The sequence below is a fragment of the Ictidomys tridecemlineatus genome, chromosome 6, assembly GCF_052094955.1.
Source record: "Ictidomys tridecemlineatus isolate mIctTri1 chromosome 6, mIctTri1.hap1, whole genome shotgun sequence".
NCBI classification, from domain to species: Eukaryota; Metazoa; Chordata; class Mammalia; order Rodentia; family Sciuridae; genus Ictidomys; species Ictidomys tridecemlineatus.
Window position 1 is genome coordinate 189,508,654 of NC_135482.1, and position 23,036 is coordinate 189,531,689.

At 36.8% G+C, this 23,036-nt stretch overlaps 1 protein-coding gene and 1 non-coding gene across 6 annotated transcripts in view; one reads left to right on the forward strand and one right to left on the reverse strand.

The window, feature by feature from the left end:
* Pcca (propionyl-CoA carboxylase subunit alpha) overlaps nucleotides 1–23,036 on the forward strand; it is a 345,878-nt gene that overhangs the window by 23,882 nt on the left and 298,960 nt on the right. The gene's annotated exons all lie outside the window — the stretch shown is intronic.
* LOC120888743 (U6 spliceosomal RNA) lies at nucleotides 5,010–5,111 on the reverse strand. The gene has a single exon (XR_005732434.1). It is a non-coding gene; the product is annotated as a U6 spliceosomal RNA (small nuclear RNA).

A 23,036-nucleotide genomic window follows, 5' to 3' on the forward strand; every position in this document is an offset into this window, starting at 1 on the left:
CATCACAGACTGGGTGACCTATACCCAGTAGAAATTTATTTCTTACAGTTCTGGAGGCTGGGAAGTCAAGATCAGGCAACAGCAGATTTGGTTTCCAGTGAGGGCCCCTTCCTGGATCACAGATGAAGCTATCTAGCTGTATTTTCCCATGGTGGAAGGGCCAAGATCTTTCTGGCATCTTCTGTGAGATCATCAATCTCACTCATGAGTTCTCTACTACTATTTAACAGTATTCTTAGACGTAATAGCACTTAGTCAAGAGCTATAAAATGGTGGACAGCAGGGCAAAATAAGAAGGTATTACTGAGTTCCAACTTGTACAGTTAACTGAATGACTCACTAGAAACAGAAAAATCTTATGGGAACTGGTTAAAGAATTATAAAGAAGCTGGACGAAGCTGGACGTGGTGGTGCATGATGTGGTGGTGCATGAATAGCTGAATCACAGCTATTCATTCAGGTGGCTGAGGCAAGAGGATCACAAGTTTGTAGCCAGCCATCAATATGGAAAATTTAGCAAGAATCTGTCTCAAAATTAAGTAAAGGAAGGGCTGGGGATGTGGCTCAGTGGCAGAGCACTGGCTTAGCATGCATGAAGCCCTGGATTTAATCCCCAAAAGAAGGAAGAAAGAAATCTCTATCTTTAACTCATATATGAAAAAAATGTATATAATTTAAAACTAAAAAAATATCTAAATGAGATAAGAAATAGAACTTTAAAAAATAAAACTGGCTGGCCATAGTGTCATATGCCTGTAATCCCAATGATTTGAAAGGCAGATGCAGGAGGATTGTGAGTTCAAAGCTAGCCTCAACAACTCAGCAAGGCCCACAGCAACTTAGTGAAACCCTGCCTCAAAAAATGAAAATAAATAAATAAAGGGCTTGGGATATGGCTCACTTAAGTGCCTCTAGGTTCAATCCCTGATACTAGTATGGAAACAATGCATATTTAAGACACAATTTTTAGAACACACCTGAAGACTTCTACTTTTATATAGGAAGACCATGTATTTTAAATGCTAGTTATTACTGAATTAATCTATACATTTAAAAAATATTTATATTTTTAGTTATAGGTGGACACAATATCTTTTTTTGTGTGTGTGGGGGGTGGAGTTGTTGAAGTCTGTTTATTTGTGTTAATGTAAAGCCTAGCAGCAATTAGAGTACAACCAAGAAAAATAGTTCAGACACTGTGATTTGTCTGGAGAAGGCAGCACTGGTGTTATTATTTTAACTTAAAAATCCAGCAGTATTTCAAATGTTCTTTTCAAATGTTCAAAGATTTCTTGATTGCTAAAGGGCTGTATCAGAAGGCAGAAGAGTGGCATCCTAGGGCTGCTTGCCTATGATTTTGGGTAGTTCCAGAGAAGAAAAGAAACATAAGGAATGAGAGCTGTTTAATGACTAGAAGTTTCTTGTGCCCGTAGGTACTACAACATTAATTTGATGAGTAGTGAGAGCAAAGAATTTGAGAATTTAGATTTATTAAACTTGTACTCTTCAAAGTGCACCTTGATAACATTCATATTTTAAGTAAAAAGACCAGAACATTTCTCCATTAAAAAGTAGCAAAATCTTACATATACAAACTGTTAGAATTAGGGTTTCAATTTTTTTTAAATTTAAAATGACATTTCATTAGGTTAAGTGAAAAGTGTCGAGAGTCTTCATTTCAAATGAGAAAAATGATTCTGTACTTTAACCTTTGACCATGTTTTCTGTCTGTACTCCTAAATTGAACTTATCAATATTTGGTTGCTTTGTCTGTGTATAATCATGTTGAATTTAAATGTGAAATATCTGATATTTACCATGTTGAAACAAGAACCTAAAATCAGAGAAGTATTCACTGTGACTCACTTCTTATGCGGGCAGCCTGCTGTTTAAAGTGTGATTCCTGGTGTGTTCTGGAGTCTCAGCCTTAGGATTCCATAATGAGATTGAGTGGGGTTTCCTGTGAGCACTCTGGGATGATTGACAGTAAGGTGAGGGCAATCATCACTTTTCATGCCTACCCTTGATAATATTTCCCTGCTGTCTAGGGAGGGACTGAGAACAAATAGGACTTCGTGATGTCTAAGTAATTAGTGTATGTTGGTTCCAGCTGAACAAACTGGAGGGTAATGATCAGGTAAATGGAAATGGAATACATTAATGTAGGCTAAGGTATAAGAGACCTTAGGGGAAAACTTATCAAAATTTTATGAGATTGTTGGGATATCTTTATTTTATATCTTTTGATATATATATCTTTATATATACATATCTATCTATCTGTCTTTATTAGCATATCTTTGCATTTATTATAGATGCACACAGAGATTAAATCAATTTAAATGTAAAAACCTCAAACATTTATTTATTTTTTCTTTGGTTTCAGGACATTTTTCAACCTTTTAAAATTTCACAAATTTGTTAGTGGACATTATTTGTAGCTGATGCCATCACTGATCCTCAGTTATGAGTAAATGATTAGGGTCAAGCTTGTAAAACTTTTGGGGGTTGTTAACTGAAAATATCTAGTGACCTTTTGTGTGTATGTGTGTGTGTGTGTGTGTGTGTGTGTGTGTGTGTGTGGTGTATTTAGGGATATTCTTAAATTGCTTGTACTTGTTAAAGGAGATGTTAAGATGGCCATCATGATCCATACTTCCTAGTTAGTCTTAATTAGGTCAGAAATATTTCCAGATGTTTAGTTTGCAATACACAATTTATAGGCTCTTAATTATTGCAAAATGTTTATAAATAGTCATCCTTCAATATTACATTTTCTTATCAGTAACATGAAGTCCCATGGAAAACCTCTGCATGGTGACTATAGTATAGCATTTAACAGGAAGGAAGGAATTGGTTTCATTGATGTGGTTTTGGATCTTAGAGTTCTGATAATTAGGTAATCAAATGGTTATAAAATGGTGTTCTTGCTTTAAAACTTAACTATTGCTCGCTGTTCTCATAAGACTTGGCCTTCAATAACCTTTTTGGATTAAGAATACAGCGTATCTATGCAAATTTGAAACACTGGACTTCTCAGAGAAGCACTAAGTGTAATCAGGAGAGGAAAGCATTTAAGATGTTTAGACATTTTCTTTTCTTTTTTGCAAGCATTGTTTTTGGAAAAACTTATTTTGCAGAAACACTGTGCCCTATCAATTTTAAATGTTTTGATTATCTTTAGCTTGGCTAAATTACTTTCTCTGCATTTTGGGTAAAATGGAATAGGATAAGATTCCTGGTAGGAATTTGTTCACATTAATATGGCTCATCAGGGACATTATATTTAATTGGAGATCCTGCAGAATAGTAGCAGGAGGCTGAAGAGAATTATTTAGCATTAGCAATGGCTCGTCTGGGAGTTGTGCACTAATCAAGGCGCTGGAGTGTTAGCGGTGGGGATGATGGGAATTATGACGATTATGACATGTAAGCATGTCTGCGTGCAAACTGGACAGGCAATGAGTTAATCAAGAAGTATATTAAATGGCTCCCATGCTGATTCATTATTATCTACCATAGTGCTTGTCAGGTTGTGTATTTAAAAAATACAATTATTATTGAGTTCAATGTGTATGTGAGCTGAATTCAGCCATCATTCTTTGCTTTTCAATAAAGCAATCTTAAATTGCCTTATACGTATAAAAGTAGAAAATTGTGTCAGTTGTGGTTTGTGTTTTAAAGTTTTGTTACCTTTTTTCACTTTAGAATCAACCTCTAATTTTGGACTCATTTAAAAATTTGTTTGCTTTGTGCTTTTTTGCATTCATTGTAAATACTCTTTGCTTATTTCTTACTGCATAAAGGATTTGGATTCAGAAATAAAATATATGTACCTTTATTTTTCAAGTTGAAAATAATTCTAGTATTTCAGAGAGAAATTAATGTTTAACACATGAAGCTATGGAAAAATCAAAGCTTTAATGTTTCCACCATCAAAATGCTCCAAAATCGGGAGTGGGGGGTGGAAATCTCCTTTGCTGTAGTGGGTGGTCTCTTTGTGCCAGGTAGACCCATTCTGTGCCCAGCATGGTTAGAGCCATCTGTCATGAAACTATCAGTTAGAAATGCTAGAAACGTACATATTTTGGGGAAATGGAACTAATAAATTGAATTCCTTTTAGAAAATAAATTGAAATGCAGCATAAATTCATGAGCAAACTAGATTATATCTGTAGACAAATTTATAGAGTTGCTATACAGATGAACAATTTTTTTTATTACTGTAGGCTCTGCCAAATTTAATAAAACTTTCTACCAAACTGACCTTCATGTATTAACTTAATTAAAGCAATATTATGGATAATGCTCAAAGTGTTAACCTGTGGGTGGTTGTTATTGAAATCCATTATCTGTGGAGTCAGTATTAGTGGTCAGCAACATCAGAAGTAAAACTTGCAACCAAGAACCTCCCTTGGGAGCTGTGAGCCCAGCAGGTTAAATCGTCAAAACCCAGCAAAGCTTCTTAAAAGACTGATAGTTTAAGCCCCCTGGAGTGAAAGGTAAACCAGTCATTCCAGTCAGGAAAGGACCATGACTTTATTTAGCAGTCAAGCAAAAATTACATTTGGACAGGAAAAAGGGATTTATATCAGTATCTTCATGTATGAGTTATTTTATTCGTATATATGTTCACGTACTTTAGCTTTAATAAAAACATTCCAACTTCTTGTTTTGGTGCTGGGAGTTGAATCAGGGCCTCTTGTGTGCTAGGCAAGCACTCCACCAATGACCTACATAGACCCTCATACCCAACTTTTTAATATGCCGAGAGTGACTTGTGAAAAATTTGCTTTATAAAATGAAAAGATGTGTCCCAAGGCCTTTCACGTTTTTTGTTAATAATAAGAACTTTATCCTTTTTCTTACTAAAATTCAGTTCAGAAAAAATTTGACTTAAAAAAACTGTACATATTAATCGGGTACCATGTAATATCTCCATAGATCTATACATTGCTTACAGTTTGAATTAGGTTAAAAATATGTATTTCCTCAAACGTTTATCATTTCAAAGTTTGGAAAGCTTTACAGATTTGCGTGTCGTCCTTGCACAGGGGCCATGCTGGTCTCTGTATTATTCCAACCTAATTTTTCTGTGCTGCTGGGGATCAAATCCAGGGCCTTGTGCACGCTAGACAAGCACTGTACCATTGAGTTGCACCCCACCCCTGTATGGTTCCAATATTAGTACATATACTAAAATTTTAAGACTAAAACTGAAACTTTATGAATACATCTTTTTGGTTTTGTTTATTTAAAAAATTCTGGTGAATTTAAATGAAAGTTTTAAAGGGAACTTATGTATTTTAGTGGTTTTAGTATCTGGTAGTATGGAAAAGTACCCAATTATACATATATTTTTCTGTAAAAATCTAAAGAATGATTGGAAATACTATCTTACTGAAAAAGCATATATTTAATGACTATTTGAAAATACAGTTTAACTTTATTCCATTGTTTCAGTGTTTACAAGGCCATAAATCAACTTGTATATATTACAGCCTCTTTAAGACCTCTTAATGGAAGAAGTCATGATCATTCTAAATAGTACCATATTTATCCCTTATTGAGTATCTGTGGCATAGTAGAAACACATAATTATATCAGGTGGCTAGTATTATCACTGTTTTAAATTGAGAAAATTGGAGCTTCCAGATATAAAAAAGAGTGCCAATAATCTTTTATGTAGTAAATGGTGGAGCTACTTCATGTAGCTAGAGTTGTATTCCTTCTGTTGTAGCACATTGTTTTCCCTATTAAGTAGAAGGAAAAATGCCCATTCTCTTTAAAAGGGTGTTTGAAACTGGATTTTATGAGTGGCTGGGTATTAGGTTAGGCACTGGAGGTATGATTTCTGCTCTTATGGCACTTAGCATCCAGTGGTAGAGACAGATATAGAATAAGAAAAGATGTGAAAGTTATGGATTGTGGTGTTATGAGGGAAACAAGTTGTTGATGGAGAATCATGGGGGCCTCCTTATTAATAAAGTGGTCAAGGAAATCCTCTCTGAGGGATAAAATGTGACCTGAGACCAATGGGTGGGGGTTGGTCCGTCCTCAGCTAGACAGGCAGAATAGCATGCACAGAGGTCCTGAGCCACCACTCTACTAAAGGAGTTTTATTAAGATTACCAGTAACTGTCTCATGCTAAATCCAATGGGTTTTTTCAGTCTTCTCCTATGTGACTTCTCAACAGTATCTGACACTGTCAGTTACCCTTCTGCCAACATTCTCTTGTCTTGACTTTAGTGACATCTTAATCTCCTGGTTACCTTTCTGCTTCTGTGATTCTCTGTGTTGTCTGTGTAGAAATGATTCTGGCATCATTGGGAGGCTGGCATGCTCTCTCTTTCCCTTGTTCTGGAAACATTTTATTCTTCCCATTTTTCATGGTTTTGATCAGCTGTAGACTCCTAATTTTCTTTCTTTTTAAAAATATTTTTATAATAAGTTCTTTTTAAGTATGCATGACAGTAAAGTGTATTTTGACATATTATGCATACATGGAGTATAACTTATTCTAATTAGGGTCCCCTTCTTGCATTTGTGCATGATGTGGAATTTTTCTGGTTGTTCACATATGAACATAGGAAATTCATATCCAATTAGTTCTATTGTCTTTCCTAATCCCATCCTTCCTCCCTTCCCTTCATTCCCCTTTGTCTAATCCAATAAACTTCTATTCTCCCCTTCCCCCCTCTTACGTGTTAGCATTGTTATATCAGAGAGAACATCTGGTTTGGGTTTTTTGGGTTTCTGGGACTGGATTATTTCACTTAGCATGATATACACTCCTAATTCTGTCCCCACCCCACCAACATCTCTACTTGGATGCATTAAAACTACCTCAAACTTAACATGACCCAAACTTAACCTTTGATTCTTCTAGGTTTCATGTAGCTAAGTCCTCTTGCAGAAGCAAAAATTAAAGGAATTTGTCTTCACCACTACTTTTTCTTTGACTTTTCAAATTCCAATCTATGAATAAATCCTTATTCAAAATAATTTGTAATCTAGTCTTGTTCCTTCCTTAATGAGGTCTTTTTTAGCCTATTTTACTAGTGAATCTTTTCTATTTGATCCTAATAAAATTTCTTCAAGGATGGAAGGTATGGCAGCTGAATAAGGGCCTCCTGGAAATGTCTAATTCCTCATCTCTGAGGCCTGTGAATATTACCTATTACCCCGAAGCGACTTTGCCGGAGTGGTCGAGTTAGGGATCTTTATATGGAGAAATTATTTTGACTTTTCTGACAGCCCGATGTAATCACAGGGTCCTTATTAGAAGGAGGTAGATTAGGGTAGAGTAGGAAGGGTGAAGACAGAGCAAGAAGTTGGAGGGATGTGAGGAGGCAGCTAAAAGGGAGGGGAAGATGGATTCTCCCCTTACAGCCTCCAGAAGGAACCAGCCTGCTGACATCTTGATGTTAGTGCCATAAGACTCTTCTCTGACCTCTGTCTAGAAATATAAAATAATAAGTTTGTGTTATTTCAAGTCACCAACTGTGTGATAATTTGTTGTAGCATCAGTAGGAAATGATCATAGAAGCACTGGTTAGATTTCAGAAATTCTATCAATGTTTTAACCATATATCCATAGACCTAGAAAAATCTCAATATACACTTTTGTTCTTGAAGAAAACCTAATTTATTGTGAATTCCTTGTCAGATTGATAATTTCATCTGTAGTGTTTTATCTGGCGTGAACTATTTTTTCACCAATGACATTTTTGGTGGCTTTCTTAGCATTAGATTTCTTAATGTGTTTTGGAATTTTGGTCTGTAGTCTCTTCTTAGATGAAAGTTTGAAATGTTCATTCCTCTCCCTTTTCCTCCCTCTCCTTCATCCTTCCCTTACCCCTTGCTTCCTGTCTTTCCCCTTCCTCTGTCTTTCCTGGTTTTTCTCTCACCCCTACCATCCCCAACCAAAACAAAACAAAACCCCACCATTTCTCTCTGACCAGCAGTTTTGGGGTTGCCTCACAGGCCTTTCGGATGCCTAGTCCATCCAGGCCTTATAACCATGATGTGGGCACGTGGCAGGTCAGTCACAGAAGCAGGTTCAGATTTCCACCCTGAAGCTGTAGCAGCTCAGATGGTATTTAGTGGCCTTCTCTTTAGGATTAGGGAAGCTCCGCCTCAGCCTGGTTTTAGTGGTGACTCTGGCTGTCTTCCAGCTTCTGTAGAACATTCTTAATGGTCTGATTTTTGCATCTGGCACTTCCTGCTTCTGAAAAAACCAGTATAGTTTGCCTTGTTCCTTGATAGGCATTTTTCTTCTGTTTTGAGTTCATGAAATGTTTACTACCTATTTCTGGTTTCTTTTTTCTCATGCTTTTCTTATGTAGATTTTATTGTGATTGCTGGACATTTTTAGCAGAAGGAAGTTTTGAAGCATGAACCTCACTATGCCAGCCTTTTTTCAAAAAATATTTATTTTTTAGTTGTAGTTGGACACAATATGTTTAATTAATTAATTAATTTTTATGTGGTGCTGAGGATCAAACCCAGGACCTCGCCTGTGCTAGATGAGTGCTTTACCACTGAGCCATAACCCCAGCCCCTATGCCAGCCTTTTTTGTACTAAATTTGACTTACGTTTACAAAGACCACAGAAAAATGCCAGTCTCAAAATTGTGTTTTTGCTCAATTTCAAGCACCAGCATCTAAGTTCTGCACTTGATGTCTAACTCGTTGGTTATGCAATTAGCTACAGCATGCTAGTGTGTCTGGGCGTTGTCTTGCCAGTTCTGGGTTTCTGGCCATAGCAGTCATTTGCCTAATCTGGGGTAGATCCCTTGGCTGTGTGTTCTTGCTAGTGGAAGTGGCCAAAGTGGCAGCCACCAGGTTGGAGTAGCCAAAAAGGGAGAATTTCATTAGGCATCTTTAGGGAGATTAAAGGCTGTCTGAGGATGACCAAGGCAGACTTGTGTCTGATTTGTGCATGTGAATTCGAGCCTGGGGTTAGAACAAGAGAGCCTCTAACTCAGGTGAATGAATCAGATGACAATCCACTGTGGACATCTCCAGTCATTTATTTATTCAATAATGCACTGCATAGTATCCCCCAGATGCTGGGAATAGGTGTGGTGTATCCAGTGGAAAGTTTGCATGCTTTCTGAGGGCAGGAACTTGTCTGTGTGCATGGGAAAGGGTTAAGTTCAGGTAAAACTGCTTATGAATAGTATTCGAAGATGTCTTGTTTTGTAAACATCTGAGTGTTTAGTTGTTTCCAAGTCTTCCTGTGAATCAATCATAAATTAATTCCCAAATCTACACTGTGCTTCCCAAATGGATATTACACATTTTAGTAAAGGGCCCTATATAATTAAATCTTATAAAGTATCTTCAGTGAACTATTCTAATTTAGTTATGGATCCCGAGGTTGCTCTGGTACAGCTCAGCCGGGATGCTCTCAGATGCAATATGGGAGTTCAGTTTTAAAAGTACACAAAGCTATTTGTGAAGGTTTTATATACAGATGTTTCAATTTGTAAATTTTGACTTTATAGTGCAGTGAAAATGATACGTGTTCAGTAGAACTGTACTTGGAATTTTGGGTTGTTTCCCAGGCTAGCAAAGTGCAACTTGGTCTCTTGAAGTGTCAGTGGCAGGAGCAAAGCTCCCCGACACCACTTGAGGATCTGGAAACAAATGACACTCTGTGTATACCTTGTTGGTAAGCTAGGATGGTCTGTAGGTTAGGTATTCCTAGAGTTTGGATCTTAAATGTGCCCCAAAGGCCCATGTGTGAAAAACTTAGTCCTCAGCTTGGGACTATTGGGAGGTGGTGGACACTTGAAGAGTGGGGGGTTGTCATGTGATGTGTTCTTGTCATTGCGAATATGCTTTCAAAGGAAAGAGTGACCCTAGCCCCTTCTCTTCTTTTTTCTCTTTAATCCTGGCCATGAATTGAACAGTTTGCTGCACTACTTGCTCTCTGACATGAGTTACTGTGCCACCATGGGCTCAAAGCCATGGAGCCAATCTGGTCATAGACTGAAACCTCCAAAACTGTGAGGCCAAACAAACCTTTTCTTGTTATAAAGTGACTATTTTAGGTACTTGTTACAGCAGTGGAAAATCCACTAGCACAAATGTATTCAGTGCATTTTTCAACTTAATATTTTGAATTTATGGTGAGTTTATTGGGACATAGCCCCATTGTAAGTGGAGTATCTGTGATTTTTCCTTTCAATAAAAAATTTTTCCATGTATTAGTTTTTTACATTTAAAAATTAATTTATTTTCAACTGTGGTAGAAACACGTATAACCTAAAGTTTTCATTAAAAAATTTTTTTTAGTTGAGACTGGACCTTTATTTTTTATTTTCTCATTTATATGTGGTGTTGAGAATTGAACCCATTGCCTCACACATGCTAAGCAAGTGCTTTACCACTGAGCCACAACCCCAGCTAAAGTTTACCATTTTTAACCATTCTTGAATGTACTATTCTTTGACATTAAGTATATTCACAGTGTTTTGCAAGATGAAAAAATTTAGGGAGGTGGATGGTGGTGATGGTTCAACATACCAATTTTAAAATAATATGCTTTATTGTTTTTTAGTGTTTTAAAGCATTTGAAAAGATTTGTCTGTCCTTCTGGTATTTTATTAACTTGCATTGTGTAGGTTCTAGGGAGTGACAGATATTCAGTCTTTAACAAATATCAGTTGAGTGCCTGTCATGTGCAGGTGTGCCATGTTTTCTGAACTAGGCAGACATACCCTCATCTGGCTTTCAATTCAGGAGGATGAGCAGGCTTTTTAAATGACATATGGTTGTGATATATAGTTAATGGAAATTGTAGGGTGTTTTGTAAATATGGCACAAGAGGATCTGAGCCCACGGCAGGGTGTGTGTGTGTGTGTGTGTGTGTGTGTGTGTGTGTGTATGTGTTTGTAGGTGCAGCTTTCTTGAGGAAGTAACATTTACAGTCCTAAAGAAGAGCTGGGCTGTAGCTCAGTGGTAGAGCACTTGCTTAGCATGTGTGAGGCACTGGGTTTGATCCTTAGCACCACATAAATATAAATAAAATAAAGGTACTGTGTCTATCCACAACTGGGGGGAAAAAAGACAGGAATTAGGACTGGGGCTGGGAGGAGAAAAGGGCCGAGGTGAATGGAGCTTGGTAATTTTGAGAAAATCAGGTAGGTCAATGTACCTTTATTTTATTTTATTTTTTTTTTTAAGAGAGAGTGAGTGAGAGAGACAGAATTCTTTAATATCTATTTTTAAGTTTTTGGCGGATACAACATCTTTGTTTGTATGTGGTGCTGAGGATCGAACCCGGGCTGCATGCATGCCAGGCGAGCTCGATACCGCTTGAGCCACATCCCCAGCCCCTCAAGGTACCTTTAAATAAGAGACCCATGGTATTGTTTTTAGTATTCATCTATGTCTAAATATAATCGACTTTTTTTCTTTTGTGTACTTCTGTGATTTTTTTTTTTCTTTTCAGGGCTGGGGTTTGAACTAGCCAATAGCACACTGGGGATAAAGAGCAATTCCTTCACCCTGCAAAGCCCCTCGTGCATCCCTTTACAGTCACATCTTCTGCACCCTCCCTCTGGCAAACACAAGTGCACTGTTGTCATTCCTATATAGTGTGTGACTCTTTGAGTTGGTTACTTTCATTCGGCGGAAGCTTTTTAATTAATCCAAACTGTTGTGTGCCATTAGTTTGTTCCTTTTTTATTACTGAGTAGTATTGCATCGTGTGTGTGTGTGTGTGATTATGTGTGTGTGTGTGTATGTGATTATGTGTGTGTGTGGGTGATTATGTGTGTGTGTGTGTGTGTGTGTGTGTGTGTGTATATTGTTGTTGTTTTCATTTATCCAGTGAAAAACATTTGGGTTGTTTCCAGCTTTTGACAATTATGAATAGAGCTATTTTAAACATTTGTTTACAGGGTTCTTATGTTTCTTTAGGATAAATTAGGTGGGGTTGCTGGTCATATGGTAAGTATATGTTTAACTGAATAAGAAACTGCCAGACTTTTCCAGAGTAACTGCATTTCTACCAGAATGCATGAGTTGTGTATTGCATTCTCTCCAGCAGTTAGCATTGTCAATATTCTAAATTTTGACCATTTTTGTAGGTCAGAATTGGTATTTCATTGTGGGTTTTTTTGTGTACTAGGATTGAACTCAGTTACACTCAACCACTGAGCCACATCCCCAGCCCTATTTTGTATTTTATTTATTTAGAGACAGGATCTCACTGAGTTGCTAAGCACCTAGCCATTGCTGAGACTGGCTTTGAACTCATAATCCTCCTGATTTGCATTTCCCTAGTGGCTAATGGTATAGAACATCTCATGTGTTTATTTGCCTTCATTTTTAGTAAAGTCACTGTTTAAATTTTGCCCATTAGATTTTTTTTCCCTGTTATTGAGTTTAGAGTGTTCTTTATATATTCGGGATACAAATTCTTTGTTGATAGATGATTTGCAAATAGTTTATTCCTAGCAGTAGCATGTTCTTTTGACAGTGTCTGCTGCTGCAGATCAAGTCTTTCCTTTTTTTTTTTTTTTTTTTTGAGATGGATATTACTTTGTTACCTGGGTTGGTTTCAAACTCTGGAACCAGGTGATACTCTCACCTTACCATCCTGGGTAGCTGGGACTATATGTGTGTGCTCTCACTCTCAGCTAAAAGTCTTTAATCTTGATAAAGACAGTTTTCACAATTTTTACTTTTCTCCTCTGTTAAGTGTACTTTTAGTAGCATGTCTTAGAACTCTTAGTCTTGTTCCAGGCCATGAAGATTTTTTTCTAAGAGCATCAAAATGTTATATTTAGGTATGTGATCCTTTTCAAGTTATTTTTTTTATTTAAAGTTTAAGTGTTTTTTTATTTATATTTAGTTGTAGGTGGACATAATACCTTTATTTTATTTTTATGTGGTGCTGAGGATCGAACCCAGTGCCTCACACATGCTAGGCAAGCGCTCTTTCTCTGAGCCACAACCCCAGCCCCTTAAGTTTTAGTTGAGTTTGTGTGTGTATGTAGATGTTGGATTGTTTCTATGCCATATGTTGAAAATGATCACCATTTATTGAAAATGATATTTTTCTATTGTATTGCTTTTGAACCTGTGTAAAAAGTTAAATGGTGTGGTATTTATAAGGATCTATTTTGGGACTTTTCCCTCTTTGATCTATATATATGTCTATCTTTTTGACAATGCCACATTGTCTTGATTATTGCAGCTTTATAGTCAGTCCTGGAATTGTTTTCTTTATTAACAAAACAAAACAATATTTAAGTATTACATGTAATAAAAAAACAAAAGATGCCTTTACTTCACTTGTATGAAATCTAATAATAGTCAAAAGAAGGGCTGGGGTTGTGGTAGAGCGCTTGGTTAGCATGTGTGAGGCACTGGGTTTGATCCTCAGCACCACATAGAAACAAATAAATGAATAAATAAAGGTTCATCAATAACTAAAAAAATTTAAAAAATAGTCAAATGAAGACATATAAATAGCTAATGCAAATTAAAAAATCATTTTCCCCTTTAGATTAATAAAATTAGACCTACTATGTTTACTGATGGTGTGATGTGGGAAATTCATCTCTACTAGGGTATAAGTTGATAGATCTGAAGCATGTCATTTGCAGTATTTATATTTTCACATATTTTTCTTATAGAAAGATATATATATCTATATATAGATTGGCATATTTAGGGATGCTTATTACAGCTTATAGTAGCTGCAAATTAGAAACCATGCCTAATACTAGTAGAATGGTTAAATAAGTTATGGTTCATCCATATTACTGGGGAAATTGGGTATCAGTTAAAAATTGTGAGGTAGAGCAAAACTGTTGTGATAGAACGAGTTACAAAATAATATGTGGTATGAGAAGTTTTATGCCCAAGAAAATCTAAAATGCAAAATAAAATGATTCCCTGTTATGTCTCTATATATGAATTAAAATGCTTAGGTAAGTCTAGAAGGATACAGCAAAACTGATAACAGTTGAGTAATACAAAGTGGGACTGGGAGGCCTTTAAGGGGATGGGAATAATGGTTTTATGTTACTTGAATTGCTCAGTATATTCTTTTAAAATCAAACTAGTGTGTACATATATTATTTTGATAAATACAATTTTAAAATTGAAAATTTGGATAACTCTGATGCATATAGTACATCATAACTGCTGGGGGTGCTTTGAGATTTCTTGACTGTGGTGGCTACTCATGTTTTATTGGAACTGATATTTAGCTATTTGTATGGTTTGCTGGAACACTTTTTAAAAATTAAGTGGAGTGTTTCTTTTATTTGTTCAAATTAGTTCTACATGGCAGTAGAATGCACTTGGACACATCATACATGAATGGATTATAACTTCTGGTTGTACATGATGTACATGATGTAGAATCACAATGGTTGTGTACTCATATATGCACATAGGGTAATAATATCGGATTCATTCTACTATCCTTCCTAATCCTACACCCCGTCCCCTCTCTTCTGTCTAATTCAGAGTACCTCTATTCCCCCCACCCCCACCGCCCCACAGCCCCTCTTATTGATATTATTATTGATATGTGAATTAACATCTGCATATCAAAGAAAACATTCTGCCTTTGGTTCTTTGGGATTGGTGTATTTTGCTTAGCATGATATTCTCCAGCTCCTTTCTTTTACCAGCAAATGCCATCATTTCAGTCTTCTTTATATTTTCATTGTGTATGTATACCACATTTTCTTTATCCATTCATCTGTTGAAGGATACCGAGGTTGGTTCCATAGTTCAGCTATTGTGAATTGAGCTGCTGTAAACATTGTTGTGGTTGCATCATTGTAGTATGCTGGTTTTAAGTCCTTTGGGTATAAATTGAGGAGTAGGATAACTGGGTTAAAGGGTGGTTCCATTCCAAATTTTCTGAGAAATCTCCATATTGCTTTTCTGTAGTGGTTGCATCAGTTTGCAGTCCTACCAGCAATGTATGAGTGTGATTTTCTCCCCACATCCTCACCAACATTTACTGCTGCTTTTATTCCTGATAATTGCCATTCTGACTGGAGTGAGATGAAATGTCAGTGTAGTTTTAATTTGCATTCCTCTAATTGCTAGAGATGTTGAACATATTTTCATGTATTTGTTGATCAATTGATGAAAGTTTTTTTTTAAAATATTATTCCTAGAATTTCACTCTGTCATTGTATCAGAAATCTGTATTCAGAAGTCTGGTATATCTGTGCATTTATTAAGTTGTCATCATTAGTATCTTGAATGCATGCATGGCAGGTTCTCTCTGGTAAGTAGAAAATTACCTTAATGATTACAAGCTAGAGTTGATCCCATACTATCACTGTTAGCATTTTCTTGTTTCTTTCCTTTTTTTTTTTTTTTCCTTCTACCCCCATGTTACAGTTTTTCTTAGGTGGCCTAAATCTGGCCTATTGCCTGTTTTCATAGATAGATTTAGGCAGAGTTTCACATTTCTAGACAGCAAACTGCCCCACACATGGGATGTGGTGTAGAAGCTGAAGCTGCACTTCCCACAAAGTGCCCTCAGTCAGCTGGGCCTCTCAGATGGCTGTTTCTTTTATTTGTTCAAATTAGTTCTACATGGCAGTAGAATGCACTTGGACACATCATACATGAATGGAGTATAACTTCTCATTCTTCTGGTTGTACATGATGTAGAATCACAATGGTTGTGTACTCATATATGCACATAGGGTAATAATATCGGATTCACTCTACTATCCTTCCTAACCCTACACCCCCTCCCCTCCCTTTGGTCGAATACAGAGTACCTCTATTCCCCCCACTCCTCACCCCTGCACCCAGGCCAGCAGCAGTAGCAGCCTCACCATCTGCAGTTGGCTCACCTGCTGTTGAACCCTAGCAGCAGATCTGATGGCCCCAGATGACAACCGCTGCAGCTGGTGTGGCTGTGGGCCCTGTTGTTGGGCATACACTAGGCCATGTCATCACTGAGGGTGTCAGTGGAGAAAGCAATGCTGAGCCCTCAGAGCCTGACTTCACTTACCAGGAGCCTCAGGGAACCCTGCTGGCATAGCAGCAGGCTTGATGTCCCTGCTTTTGTGAAGTAAAACAATTTGTGGAATGTGCCCAGGAAAAGCTCTGTGAGGGTTTCAGTGAGGTGCTGAAACAGTGCAGAAATGTAAATGGATTAGACTAATCAAGAAGTGTAAACGCAAAAAGTGGAAAATCAACTCTGATGACCAAGTCACTGTAGAATAAAAATGTAACCAATAGTCAAAATATGAGTTATAAAACCATAAGTTGAACCTCTCTTGCTAATGGCTTCATTGCTTCTGAAGGGCAGTGGAGAGGGTGTTCTAACTGCATAGAAGTTCACTTAGTTGGTGTGGAATTTTGGGCTGGGCAGATGTTTGTGTGACTTTCTTAAACCAAATGTTTTGATGATGTTGTTTTTCTTTTTTTGAGTACGTGGTATTGAACTCAGGGACACTCAACCACTGAGCCACATACTCAGTCCTATCTGTTGTATTTTATTTAGAGATAGGGCTCACTGAATTGCTTAGGACCTCACCATTGCTGAGGTTGGCTTTGAACTCTTGATCCTCTTTTCTTAGCTTCCTGAGCCTCTGGGATTATAGGCTTGAGCCACTGTGCTTGGCTGATTTTTTTTTTTTTTTTTTGGGGAGTTAAATTAGAGTATAGTGATCTTCCTCCCACTCCAAATATAAAGCTTTACTGAAACATATCATGCCCACTAGTGGTTACATATTATCTATGACTGTTTTTTAAAGCTCTTCAAGGGCAAAGTTGAGTAGTTTTTTTTTCTTTTAAAAAATATTTATATTTAAAATGTAATAAAGATGAATATAAAATATAATAAATGAAGACGCAATATCTTTATTTTTACATTTCTGTGGTGCTGAGGATCGAACCCAGTGCCTCGTGCATGCTTGGTGAGCACTCTACCACTGAACCACAACCCCAACCCCTTTCTTTTTCTTTTTATTTGTCCTGATTAGTTATACATGACAGTAGAATGTACTTTGACACATCACACATAGATGGGATATAACTTCTCATTCTTTTGGTTGTATATGATGTAGAAACAGTAGGTTGTGTAGTCATGTATGCACATAGGGTAATAATGTCCAATTCATTTTACTCTTCTTCCTACTCCTGGACCCCCTCCCTTCCCTTCAGTCCCCTCTGCTTAATCCAAAGTAACTCTATTCTTCTCTAGTGCCCCCCACCCCTTGTGAATTAGCATCCTCATAGTCAAAGAAAACATTCTGCCTTTGGTTCTTTGGGACTGGTTTATTTTGCTTTGCATGATATTCTCCCAGCTCCATCCATTTACCTACAAATGCCATCATTTCATTCTTCTTTAAGGCTGAATAATGTTCCATTGTATAGATAAAGCACATTTTCTTTATCCATTCATCTGTTGAAGGACACCTAGGTTGGTTCCATAGTTTAGCTATTTTGAGTTGAGCTGCTATAAACATTTTTGTTGCTGTATCACTATTGATGGAGAACCAGGGCAGCACTGCTGATACTCTTAAGTATCATAATACTAAAATATTTGCTAGACAGTCCTTTACAGGGAAAGTTTGCTCACCCCCAGTTCTAGTGGAAGTAAAGTAGCTTACAGAATTTCCAGCAGGGCTAAAAGACCTCGGGTAACCTAGTCAGGAAAAATAGATCTGTTCTGGAACAAACTCCACTTCTATTACTGATCACATTTGGCGATGTGATGCTCTGGAGTGGACGCAGAAGTTCTTCAGAGTAGCCCAGATGAACTGAGGGCTTTATATCCATGATTGTTACGGGAGGCAGTCCACCTGCAGGGGTGCCACATCATATTATTGTCCCTTCTTTACCTGAGAATCATTTAGATTTACCAGATGGTGGAGCACTTAGCTCATATAGATGTACTTTATCTACAAGGGAGTCTGGAAAATGTTCTTTTTTGCTTTATTATCTCAATAGTAGAGGGAATCAAACTATAAGGACTGTTGGAATGGCTATGTAATAAGTCTACCTGCCATGGAAGTTACCATTCACCTTCAAATTCCCTTTCCTTTTAGAGTTCCAAAACATAGGTTTCTCTCTTTTCCTTCTCCGCTCTCCTGCCTATAAATCAAACACAAACAAAATTACTAGGATAGTTATATGTTAGAGAAGTATTCCACATTAGAGAAGATGATATGTGCCACATATGTGGTATGTTCCTGTAGTCCCAGCTAGTGGGCAGTCTGAGGCAGAAGAATTATGTGAGCCTTAGTGATAATAGAGGTCAGCCTGGATAACAGGGTGAGACCCTCATCTCAAAAACAACACTGCAACAGCCCCCAGTACATATGGATGCACCAGTATGGAAACACCAGTCTGCTGCTTCCAGCCCCACAGAGTGACATGGGCCTCTTTAGTGCTACAAATACCAACGGTTGTGTCATGGCTAAGGAACCCACAGCTGTCAAGAGTTGTCAAGAGCGAGTTTTATTCAACCTGTTATAAGTTGCTGTCAGACTCATGGATCCTGGTGTAAGTTTTAAGACTCTTGAATTAAAGGACAGTTTATTCCTCACAGCCATCATGGTGCTTAGAGTATGAGCAGTGCTGCCTTGGTCCTTCAGGATGATGCGAAAGTGTCCAGAGGATGCCTGCTGTGCAGGGGGTTGCTTTATAGGGAGGAACTCAGAGAGGTCCTTCTCACAGTGTGAACATTTGCCCCAGGGGGAGACACACACTCTCTCTCTTCCAAGATTTCTATGCAAATGCAGTTTGTAACAAAGGGCTTTGCTTGCAAGATGTGCAGAAATGTGAAAGACCCAAGGAAGATTCTGCCCAATTACCACCCCGGACTCAGTATCTTTTGTAGCAAGCATCAAACAACTCAGTTCTCTTCCTCCAGGAATTGAGTAGTCCCACACAGTCATACTGTGGTGGCTTATCTTTACTTGTTCATTTCCCCCCTAAGCTAATAAAAAAGAAAGCAAACAATCCCAAACCATGTGTCAGTCATCACTTGGCTCTCCCGGCCTTTACCTCCAACCACATCAACACTCCCCACCTAGACTTCCCTTTTCATTCTCATCTCTGTTTCTTCCCCTGCTGCTGTACCCCACCATCCAGCTTTGCAGACATATGCCTTTACCAAGGTTTCCCCCAGGACTAGGTGTCTGCATGATCCTCTACCTCTGCTCTTCCTCTCTCACTTGATGCTTCAAGGAGTCTGTGTGAGAATATAGTTCTAGTGTTGCTGTTTTTCATTCTTCTGTTGTGCACTGTATCCTCAAGAATGCATCCCTTCAAGACAAAGGCTTGGCGGGATGGTGGTGGTGGTGGTGGTGGTGGTAGTGGGGGACAGACCAACTTTGCTTGGTCCCAGGATTAATACAGAATCATTTCTCTTTTGTGATATAAAAATGGAATCATAAAAAATGTTCCAAGAATTTTGCAACTGGCAAAAGCCTGTTTATTCTCCTTTTTTCCTATAAATTTTAAGTTCCAATTTTACCACTTTGATAATATATGTTAGAAAAAATGATTAAATTTTTAATTCTGTTATCTAAAACAATCATGAATAAATATGTCTTAGTGCTACACAAAATGAAATCGAAGTGAGTGTAATACTTAGGGCCCTAGAGTAAAAAATCATTCTTTGTTTACTAGGGATGAAACTGCCTTTCTGGAAAGTGTGCCATAATGCTATAAACTTGAAACTTGTAAAGGTCTCCTTAGATACTTATAAAAAAGAAGAAGAGTTTTGATCTCTCTCTCTCTCTCAGAAATAGAAGTTTTTATCTGGTTGTTCAAAAATATTTTTTTTTCAATTCTTCAAATTTAGATTGATGCAGTTAATTTTCTTTAATTTTTCAGTCTGTATGAGTAATTTCCTTATGTTAGTAATGTTTGGGGGATTCGGTGGCTTCTAGTTCTGGCTGGATCCTGTGAGGCACTGCAGTTTTCAGGTAGGAACCCTTCTAGTTTGTATTACAGCCAGCCTCCTGGTGTTCCAAGGAAACACTGTGTTCATGGTAAATAGTGCCCTGTGGACCCCTGTTGTCTGCAGATCTTGTTGAGTCATAGGCTTCAACGTCTCCCAGTGTGAAGGAACATCTTCAGTGCTACATATCTTCCTTATCTTTCTCAATCTGTATGAGTTTAGAAGGCAGTGAAAAGCTTTCCCTCAGACAGTTGAGCTTTATGCTAAATATACCATCTGACTTACTATTTTTTAACACCTAAGATGTAATTTTTATCATAAGAATAGGAACTCAGTGGAATCTCTTTTTCAGTATGTATTAGTGACTAATAGGAATTTTTCTATTAACCCAAAGTTTTAAAATCCAGGCATAATTTTAACCTGTTTACATCTACACATTTAAATTTATTTTTGAAAAGTCAGTAGGAAAATGACTTTTCAGTTCTATAAGTTGAAAAACACATTTTATCTTGCTAGTTCATTGCTTGAAAAACAATAGGCTGGTACAAGGAATTTTCCTCTAAAGAGTAAAAAACATTGAAAATTTAAAACTGCACATGAATGGAGGAGAAACTAATATGCTTTGAGAAACTCTCAGTTTTCTGAAAATGAAAATGTTCATGAAAACTGACCACTGCTGGATTTAGTATTAGTACTTAAAATGAGTTTTCTTTTTTGTAACATTGGCAAATTCTATTTGATTAATTTGCCTCAGTTTAAACTGTTATATTTGTTTTAGTTTTCTTTTACTATTAAAATATATAAAAAGAACCTGTATGTTTCCAGATGTTGAAATTTTTGAAACATAAATACATCTAATGACCCAGGCAATGTTAAATTATTCTTCACAGTTGTATTAGTTCTGTTTGCTTACAGGTTGTTCTGCATTATTAGGCAAAAAACAAAAAGAAAAAGAAAGAAAAAATAGTTGCATTTGGTAAAACAATTTCAAAAAAATCAAAACTGACCTTTAAAAAAATTTTAAACTGTTCTTTCCAGGTTAACTCATCATTTTCCCTGAGAACCACAGGGGCAGAGGATTCTAGTGTTCTCTTTCAAGTTGGTTTTACCCAGAATATCTGCTCCAAACCAACTTGGGATTAGAACATAGTTTTGTTGAGATGTGAATATACCCTTCCCCTTGAAGTAAGATTTGTTTCTGAAAAACAGAAAAGAATCAATTCTTCTTTAGAAACAGTTGGTGTTTAGCCCTTTTAATGAAGCCCTTGTGCTATTTTGACCTGCTTTTGATGTATTAATTTATTTGAATGTTTATTATTTGCATTAATGTGAATGTGTTAGATTCTGAGCTAATTCTTGGTGTGCATACAAGGAATTTGTGATAATATAGGAAAAAAAACCCAAAGAACCAAAAATTATATATGTAGCATCATTATAAAAGTTTAAGATTGGAATTGAAGCCAAATTACTATTAGTATTCTCAATTCCTTTTCATTTTTTGATTCATGATCATTGTATAAATTCTGTAAGTATAAACACACATATTTCTGTCTTTTAAATTCTTTTTTTCTATACAATTGTCCGTTGCAGCATGTGTTGCTAAGATTGAAAAGACTTCATTTAGTTGTAATTAGGTTTTTACCTCAAATCAATGGCTTTTACCATTTAATGATGAAAGTTAAGTGCAATCCATATATATCCATGAGTTGATAAGCTTTTAGCACTATGCTAGAGGAGATTAAAAAAGAATTTAAGATAGTCTCTTTTAGAACTTTATCTGGTGGGGGAGAGTGTGCAAATCATAACACACATTGTTTATAAATCAGTTTAAATGAGGTTGCTGAGTAGAATATGATTAAATGTCAAAATTTGTGCTATGTACTGTTAGGGTTCAAATTAAAGGAGATTCATCCAAATCTGAAGTATCGGGCAAGACCCAGATGGAACTGGAGCTTTAAGTTCATGTTGGATAAATAGGTAGTATCCAAGGGAAATAAAATATATAGAAGAGGGTGAATTTAACTTTAAATAATAACTTTATCTTTACCTGGCTAGTGTGTGTGTGTGTGTGTGTGTGTGTGTGTGTTTTATACCTTTATTTTGTTTTATTTTTATGTGATGCTGGGGATTGAACCAGGTGCTTCACTCATGCTAGGCAAGCGCTCTACCACTGAGCCACAGCCCAGGCCCCTAATGTGTTCTTTTTAAAGGATCATTAAGAATTCAGTTTCTTATAGGAATAGAAATCAACAAAGCACCATACCCGTAAAATTGATAGTCACTGGACCTGAACTGGGTGGGGAATTTTAGTCTGAGGGCCGAAGAGACACTTGAGGTTGGGGAGAAACCAGGCTGAGGTGAACCAGGAGGTTTCTTTGAATATTTAAAAGCCCTTTGCAAACAATGGCTGCCTTTCTTTGTAACTGATGTTATTAAAGGAATTACAGAGTGTATTTTATATTAAGATAATAATCTGTAAATCCCTTGGGCAGGTATCTTTTACCTTTCAGTATACATTTTTTTTACTTAAGTAGAAAACATTTATGATTTGATAACAAGAATTCTGAGCTTTCTAAAAAGACTACTTTTTAAAAGATTTCATTTAAAACAGTCGTTTTTAAAAATTCTTTCAGAACTGAAGACTATAACACAGAACACTCAAAAGCGTTTGCCACATTGGAATGGAGTGTGGGGCATGGGGAGTGGGTCATAAAATGTTTCAATGTACATGTTTGTGCTCCAGCTTTATTTATCTGCCTTGTGAAATAACTATCATCTGATTTTGAGTTGCTTAACTGGAAAACCATTAAGAAAAGCCAGTTTAATCCCTTTACTATTTAAAAAGAATAGTTTCCTTTTGAAACTATAAACAGTTTACTGTTTTCAATATTGAATGCCTACCTAAATGAATATTTAAAATATTGTAGCATGAATAATTTTAAAAATAGAGAATACATTCCTAGATTCTGAATAGATATAGAACTTAATATACATATCGGTTTTTTAGGGATGAATGTAAAACGGACAAGGATCGAATGTGAGAGTATTTAAATGGTTCTCAAGATTTTCTGGTTCATGTGTTGTGATATTGAACTCTTTAGTCTTAGGCTT